The sequence below is a fragment of the Sciurus carolinensis genome, chromosome 5 (assembly GCF_902686445.1).
Source record: "Sciurus carolinensis chromosome 5, mSciCar1.2, whole genome shotgun sequence".
NCBI classification, from domain to species: Eukaryota; Metazoa; Chordata; class Mammalia; order Rodentia; family Sciuridae; genus Sciurus; species Sciurus carolinensis.
The window spans coordinates 40,715,893-40,724,767 of NC_062217.1; the positions used below are offsets into that span (position 1 = coordinate 40,715,893).

Consider the following 8,875-nt stretch of genomic DNA (forward strand, 5'->3'; position numbering starts at 1 on the left):
CTTTAAACTAATTTCCCTGGTGATTCTTCTAAGGCGCACTAAATAATGAGTGCTCGAGGGGGTGATCTTTAAATTTTATACACACACACACACACACACACACACACAGAGTTTTTGTACTGAGACTAAATGGAGGGCTGCTCTACCTCTGAGCTACATTCCCGGATTTTTATTTTGAGGCAGGGTCTTGCTAAGTTGCTGAGGCTGACCTTGAACTTGCGATTCTCTCCTGCCTCATCCTCCCAAGTTGCTGGGAGTGATACAGGCATGTGTCACTGTGCCCAGCTTAAATTTTACATTCTAAACACAAAGAAAATACGCTTTGTTGTTGTTATATCCATAACTTTAAAGTTACTTTTGGTTTAAATACTATGAGAAGCAGATTCTAAGGTGGCTGCCAATGACCCATGGTCTGGTAACACTCCCTTGTCAGTGAGCAGACCTGTAACCTCTGTTCAACAGACCATGGCAAAGATGATGGACAATCACTCCCTGGATCATGTTACATTATAGCAAAGATAAAGATGTTTTACAGTTATACGTGAGTCCCCTCATTAGTTGACTTTAGGTTAACCAAATGGGAGGGGACTTTGGTGGGTCTGACCTAATCAGTTGAAGCCTTTAGAAGCAGGTTTAGTGATCAGAGAGAAAATAAATAGCAGTGACATCTCCTGTTGACCTTAAAGAACCAAACTGCCAAGGTGTGGAGAAGGCCACATGGCAGGGAGCGGCGGGCAGCTTTTAGGAGGGGGGGCCTCAGACCTGCAGTCGTGAAGCTTGAACTCTGTCAGTGACCCATGAACTTGGGGGAGGAGCCCGAGGCTCGGGGAGATTCAGGCTTGCATCCGGAGCACAGCGTCTGGCCTGGGGCTCTGTGTCCTGACCCTGGGAAACTGCCAGGTAATAAAGGGGTATTGATTTATGCTGCTGTTTGTTATGCAGTAATAGCAAATGAATTCCAATAGTAGAGAGTAAGTGATCTTATTTTTCAAGCATTATAAATTGGGTACAGTATGCCCGGTTGATTTGAAAACTGCAGCGACAGTCTTCAACTCAGGGTCCAGGTCCCTGCTGGGGAACAGCCTTTCCAAGAGCATGGATGCAGAAAGTTTTAAGAATATTCATTTCATATACTCAGCATCCATAATATTTTTTCCCATCATTTACTGGCTGGGGAGGAGTCTGCCATTCAGGAAGCCACGTGTGTCCTTCTTGCCTTCGTTTCCCATCTGCCTGTCAATCCACATCTCACCCTCTTTTCTGATACCCAAAGGACATACTTTCACACATCTGAAATCTTACTGCTGTGCATTGTTAAAGTGTAAAAGTCTCTGATCAATGAAGAAGACTGATATCGATAATGTTTCTACTTATGAAACTCCCATGTTCCTGCTATAGGGCTTGTGCCTTTCTCTGTCTTTTTTTATATGTATACTTGTTTTATTCATAATTTGTAATGTTCTGGGATACCAAAATTAATTCTAATAATGGTTGTATTTAACAAAAAAACTTCTCCCTTATCTTAAAACATCCACTTATCCATCTTATTCAATGGCAATATTCAATGTTACAGGGAACATAAAACAAACACGCACACAATCACATAGTTTCATAAAGATCTATTTCATTATTGGTGGGTAGCACATTTAACAGTTAAATACATTTAAATAATGTGTAGGTGACTGCATCACTGCAGCATGGTAACTAGACAACGAATTCAACTAAACCTGCTAACAAGTAACTGTCTAAATATTTAAAATATAGTTCTGAATATTTAAAATATAGCTCTTCTCCAGATCATCCTTGTTTTGATCACCTTCTTGAGGGAAGAAGGCCTGCTGGTCACAGTGGAAATATATTAAGGCCAAATCTTCTGATCCCCATCCCCAGAGGTTTCATTCAGCTGGATTAAGCCTCCAATTCCAGGGCAAGATCAAGTCTGTGCCTCCAGCATTATGCTCTTCCCGTCTACCAGGCTGACAGTGTAAGCTTCACACCAGGCCTGAGAGTCTGAGTGTAGCCCGCTCCAAATAATTGGAGTTGCTGGCCTTTGCAGAAATGGAAGCAGTGGGATCCAACTGCTATTTAGCTGCAACGCCAAAACGAGTGCTGTCGGTACCTGATGTCCAAGCAAGGTTCACTGAAGTGCCAAGATCTTCACATACTTTCTGGTAAATGGATCCTCCAAATTCTGTCCCATCATTGACAATGGTGTGTAGCTGAAAGTCCCCAGTCCTGTAGCCCAGTGCAAAGTTATTCCTTGTCAGCTTTGATCGGCACTGTCAAGGTCACCTGGTTCCCAGCAAGCCAGCCTCACAACCAAAGCCAGCGGAACCGTGGATGGCAGGTCCAGCAAAGTCAGAGTCAGCAACGCAATCACCGTGTATGCACTCCCTCTGAAAGAGGACTTGATTGTGCCACTTTTCTTTCCTATGTTTGGTGGGAAGGTAGTATCAAATGTCAGCTTCAAACCTTAACGAATCTGGTCTTCAATTGCCATTTCTGTCCCCACAGTGTGATCAGTGTTCCATTTTTCTGTGAAAGTCAGCCATACTCACTCCATTTATATTTGGTCTCCAAGGTCAGGGTTTCTCTTTTACAAATTTCCATGGTGTGAAAGGTATGGCAGTGGACACAAGTTATTTCAGCCTTTGCGGGCAATGCCGTGAACTCAAGTTTATTGTGATGTGGGGGCAGGAGCCATGAAGATTTTCTCACACCCCCCACTTGTCATCTGTGAAGGTAGCGCTTCCTGGGCTGCACCTGAGAGGAAAGCACAGAGAATATTCTCCATGCTCTCTGCCCTCCAGAGTCCAGTCACCGCAGAGCCTTCCTGGGATGTGCCTGGGCTCAGAGGGAGCAGAGAGACAGCAGTGGAGTGTGGGCTCCGGATGGTCACCTGGGCCACATCAAGGGAAGTGAAGCCTTATTTTGTGCAGTTAGCAAGCTCGTGAAAAATGTCTGCTCCAGAACTTTGTGTCTGTGTTGCGATTCAGAAGTGAGGTGCTCATCGTGCGGACGTGTGTCAACACTTCCATTTGAACTGAAAGATGAAGCCAGACCTTTTCTGATAGGAAGCGAATCTGATCTAGCTGACTGGTTTGGCAATGAGGACTGGCTTTGGCAATTAGGTTTCATGGGAAACCTCCATAAATTGAAGGAGCTAAAGGGCAGTAGGAAGTTTAGGTGGATATATTTAATGCTCGGATAAAAACGTTGCCTAAAATATCGCATTAGCGAAGGAGTGCTATAGTTAATAATATTTTGGTTTTCCAGTTCTTCCTATATTGGGCTACACAAGCTCCTTCCTTGTGGATGAATAATAGCTATAATTAACCTATTGTTGACAAGCCTTAGTAAAGCCTTTAAAAATATACCTCTCAGAAACCAAGTGAAGGAAGGCAGTGATTGGAGAGTGAATAACTTTACAAATAGGCGGTTTCCAATTCTTTGTTTTTGACAAAGTTAAAGGAGAATCTAATTGGGTTAGTTAAAAAAATGTTCAAATAATTTTTTTTAAATTCTGTCTTTATTTTGTATGTTAGGTATTTTCATAATAATGTGCCTTGGCGTGGGTCTGTTGTAATTTTGTATATTTGGAGTACTATAATTCTCTTGTACCTGGTTTTCCATTTCATTCCTCAGGTTTGGGAAATTTTCTGTGTATTATTTCATTGAATAGACTGTTCATTCCTTTGGTTTTTTCTCTAAGCCTTCCTCAATCCCAATAATTCTTAAATTTGGCCTTTTCATGATATCCCATAATTCTTGTAGATTCTGTTCATGATTTCTTACCATCTTCTCTGTTTGGTCAATTTTGTTTTCAAGATTAAATATTTTGTCTTCAATATCTGAGGTTCTGTCTTCCAGGTGTTTTATCCTATTGCTTATGCTTTCTATGGAGTTTTTAACTTGGTTTATTGTTTCCTTCATTTCAAGGATTTCTGTTTTTTTTTTTTTTCAGTATCTATAACTCTTTATTGAAATGATCTCTTGCTTCCCGTATTTGGTCTTTTAACTGTTGATTGGTGCGATCATTTAATGCCTGTATTTGCTCTTTCATCTCATCCTTCAATGCCTGCATTTGCTCTTTCATCTCATTGTTTGCTTCCCTGATTGTTTTAATTATGTACATTCTGAACTCCCTTTCTGACATTTCTTCTGCTGTGCTGTCATTGGGTTTTATTGATATAGTATCTAGGTTTGTTTGGGACATTTTCTTCCCTTGTTTTCTCATATTGGTCAGATATCAGTGGGACTCTGAGATATTACAGATTTCCTCTTTGGCTTATAGTGTCCCTGTAGATTTCCAGTATATCACCTCCCAGCCTTCAGTAGCCTGAAGTCTTGGAGGAACTTGATAATGCAGTGCTTCTGAAGAAAGCTGCCCCTAGCCAGCTACTGGGTCCAGGGCTGGGGGCTGGTTCTGCGTGGAAATCCTCTCACTGGGCGGGCCTGTTCCGAGAAACTGGCTGTGGACAGGGCCTGCCGCCACCGGAGGGAACCGGGCTGCTAGGGGAAAGCCTCTCGCTGTCCTGCTTTGGTCCCAGAAGCCGCCTGTGGGCCGGGGCCCGCCGCTGGGTTCAGGGCTTGGGGTTGGCTCTGTGCGGAAAAGATCTCACTCTCAAATACTTTTTGATGATAGATTACAATATTATTTTGACCCTTTAACTCAGAAGCAAAAATTTCCCCCTTTCTGATTTACTCACACATGTGGAAAGAATTTTTTTATTTCTTATGTCTGTAGAAAACAAGTTGATTCAATTCTGAACCTCTTTCTGACAGTACATAACATTCATTCAATTATATAAACTAATTGAAAAAGGCCCATTCATAAAATTTCCCTTAACCTTTTACTTTTTTATATTTGATAATCACTTATCAAAATTATATTTTTATTCCATGTTTTTTGACTCTTTGCTACTAATAGTTGTAATGATAATTCAATACAGAAGAAAAACTTCCCTTTTCAGGGCCTTATGATCAAAGGAAACTTAAAAGTTAAAGTAAAAACTACAGTTAATTATATGTATTTTTTTTTCCTGAAAAGCATGAAAGGATGACTAATAAGACTGGGATTCAACTTCGTGGGCAAACTGAAATGGAAATATAAGTTTAAGGGCAAGAGGGAGTGTGTGGTTTGGATATGAGGTGTCTCCTGAAAGTTCCTTTGTTAATGCAGCGAAGTGCGGAGGTGAAATGGTCGGACTGTGAGAGCAGTGGCCTAAGCAGTAGGTGAACCCATTCGGTGGCTTAATAACTCTAATGGACTCACTGGGTGGTAACAGTGGCAGGTGGGGTGTGGCTGGGGGAAGTTAGGTCGCTGAGGTCCTGTCTTTGGAGTCTATGTTTTATTCCTGGCTCCTTGAGTTCTCTCCCTTCTGCCAGGCTGCCATGACCTGAGGAACTTTCCTCAGCCATAAGGCCCTTTGCCATGAGGTTCTGCCTCTCCCTGGGCTCAAAGCAATGCAATCTGCCAATCATGGACCTGACTTTCTGAAACCTTGAGCCCAAAATAAACTTTTCCTTCTCTAAATAGTTCTCGTCAGGTATTTTGATCACAGCAACATAAAGCTGATGAACAGAGGGAATCATGAATTTTCCAACTATCAAAGAAAATCCTTGTGTGTAGTTTTAAAATATATTATGATGTTTTGTCCAATTATGTAATTTGAAAGAGTGATGGAACAGATTTATTCAATGAGTCAATTTTTACAATATGTGGCACATGACAACTTTTGAACATTTTTAGGCATAAGATGGAAAATTTTATCTGTGGACTTGAACAATTTTAGAGGAGATCATAGTTTTTAAAAGTTATTTTAGGAGACACATACACAGTTAAAAAGCTTAAAGGCTTAAAGGTTGTTTCAGTCAACTACAGGCCAATGAGTGCTGGGTAAAAATGTGCTGAATCTCAGTGGCTTAGAACAGTGGAAGTTGTTTCTTGCTCAGGTCACCTGTGCACCTGTTCCACGGGTCTCCAGGAGATTGACAAAGGGCTGCGCTCACCAGAAGGTGACTTTACTCTTGGCCGAGGGAGAAAAGAGACATGCTGCAATGGTCACATGTGGCGACTTTCAAAGCTTAAACTTGGAAATGGAATCATCACGAATCTATCATATTTTATGAATCCAAACAAGCCACATGACCAGGCCTGACATGAATGGGTCAGGAAGCAAAGTCATCTTACTGAAAAGATCAGCAAATACTTGGGGACAAAAATGAAATTGACCACATTAATTTACAGAATTACAGATATTTATTTATAACAGGGCAAAATGTGAAAGTCCTCAGTGGAAAAGGCATTGGACAAAAGAGAAAAATAAAGATGGGCTTCATGAAACTAGAGAAGCCAGTTTTGGATGCTCTGAAGAAAATAGGGCCTTTGCTTATTTGGATCAACCAACTTTATGGTTTTTTTATATGATGATTTCAGCTGAAGTAATTTAAATGACTTCATGGAATGGAGCTTTTAGGTTGCTGACACATATGCAAATGAGCAAATTCTTTATCAAACGCTTGTGAAATTTGGTGTTTGAACTGGCATATTTGTTTTAGTTTTATCTTTCTAATAAGGACAACTTCATCATTTGCCATTTGTGAAAGGATTTGTTCATCTATTTGGAAACAGCATGTTAAAAGATCTTTAGGGGAAATGATGAAACGACAAATCCTGTTTTAAAATCTTAAAACATTTCCAGTGTAAGAAACTTCACAGAAACCTCCTGGAACTCTGAATGAGAACTTCAAAGATCACTGAGTCCCCTGTTTCAGTGCCAGCCTGAAACATAAATGCTTCCCATATTCAAAGCTGTTCTGTCACTTGATATATTTGAATGTGGAATCTCATCTCCTACAACTGCATTGGGAGTTGGTGCCACATGAAAATTTCATTCGAAGTTCCCAGAAGTATTATGTATTTAACATATTTAAACATTTTTTCCCTTTAATTTCAATCTGAAATAGTAGAAAGATTGGTAGATTATGGTTTAAAGAAAGCTTACAGAAAAAACATGATCATGAATCATTATCTCTCTATTCTTTACTTTCAATAAATCTAATTCGTAACCACTATAACAATGTTCTGCATTACATATTGAGCAGAAATAACCTTTTCCCTTTGTAATACTACATGCAAAATGTTTAGCATTGTGCCAGGTGTACAGAAAGCACTCAGTAAATAAGACAGTGACAGTAATGTGAAGGTGTGGGGAAGAACAGTTTTCCAGCCGAGAGTCAGAGGCAAAGCCTAAACCCCCACCTTTGAAAAAATATTTTTACAAAGGAAGTTGGAATATCTTCATTTTTAAAAAAACATTAACAGATAAAGTTGTATATATTTATCCTGTACATTATGCTATTTTTATATACACAAATACATTGTACAATGGCTAAATCAAGCTAATTAATATCTGCATTACCTTCCATAGTTATTGTTTTGTGATTAGAACACTTAAGATCTGCTCTCTTAGCATCCTTTGAGAATGTAATTTATTAATTATTAATTATAGTCATCACATTGTACCATAAATCTCAGTTAAACCTTATTTGTAAAAGTTAAATTTAAAATATAAATAACATATAAATAATGCACAGGAGAGTTGATTTAGTGAGTCCAATCAGAAAGGAGCAGTGAACAGCAGGATTCTGAGGATCAGCAGATTTTGTGATTCTTTTCTAAAGATCTGCCAGAACTTTTTTTTTTTGGTGACCTGGGTGTAATTTCAATAATTTATACTTAAACTTGGAAAGTTTACACATGGAACTAGAATCGGAAACATTTTAACTTTATTTTTAATTTATAGTAATAGTCAAATAATTGTACCTATGAACCGTCTTTTAAAATTCTCCCTTTGAACTTTAGAGAAATGCAGTGATTATTTCAAAAATTATAATGAAAAATGTGGTAGATTATAGCAAAAAGTGGTAGAAGTGAATCAAGAAGCCAGGTCTGACTACCTATATGACTTGCTTTTTCTTTCTTTCTTTTTTTTTTTAAACTAAACTATGATGTTGTGTTAATGAAAGGTGATCAAATTCCCACTTTATAAAAGATTGTCCCCATATTTAAGATATTTTCTATGTTTCAGTCAGCTTTGATGTCACCAAAAGACCTGACAAGATAAACACAGAGGAGGAAAAGTTTAATTTGGTTCATGGTTTTAGAGTTTTATTGTGCAGTCAACGGATTTCATAGCTCTGGACCAGAGGTGATGCGGAACATCATGGTGGAAGGATGTGGCTGAGGGAAACAGCTGAGGAAATCCTACCAAGATGGGGAGGGAGGGAAGGAAGCAGGGAGAGAAAGGAAGTGCTCTCTAATCACCAGGGACAGAATATAAACCAAAGGTACGCCCTCAGAGACCCACCTTCTCCAGCCACACCCTACCTGCCTACAGTTACCACTCCTTAATGCATATCACTGGATTAATCCACTTTTTGGGGATACCTCGTATCTAAACCATAGCACTATGAAAACGCATTCTCTCCCGAGGCATTCCTAGAAGAGCTTTGGAGATGGCTAATTGTATTGTTTCACCCATTGATAAGTACAATTGAATCCTATGTTACTTTTCATTTAAGGAAACCCCTCCAGAATTTAAACTATTCTTGTTTTTAGGATTAGTAGATTGAAGACAAGACTCTCTAATAGTGTTCTGAAAATAAATTGGACCCTTTTCCTTTTTTCTCAAAAGTGATCAATCTAGTCAATACAAGATTAATTCTTTCCTGAAACTTAGCTTGAATGCAAAGTGAGTTGGTATGTGTCTGCCTTAAAATGCTGACACAGCACCATTAAAAGGGAATGGTATAAATTTTAAAAGTTGAGAGAATAACCCAATTTCTTTTGAAATCTTTTTGACAACTATCA

At 39.2% G+C, this 8,875-nt stretch overlaps 1 pseudogene; it reads right to left on the minus strand.

The window, feature by feature from the left end:
• Positions 1 to 1,968: 1,968 nt before the first annotated feature.
• On the minus strand, positions 1,969 to 2,610 carry LOC124985557 (voltage-dependent anion-selective channel protein 2-like; annotated as a pseudogene).
• Positions 2,611 to 8,875: the final 6,265 nt, after the last annotated feature.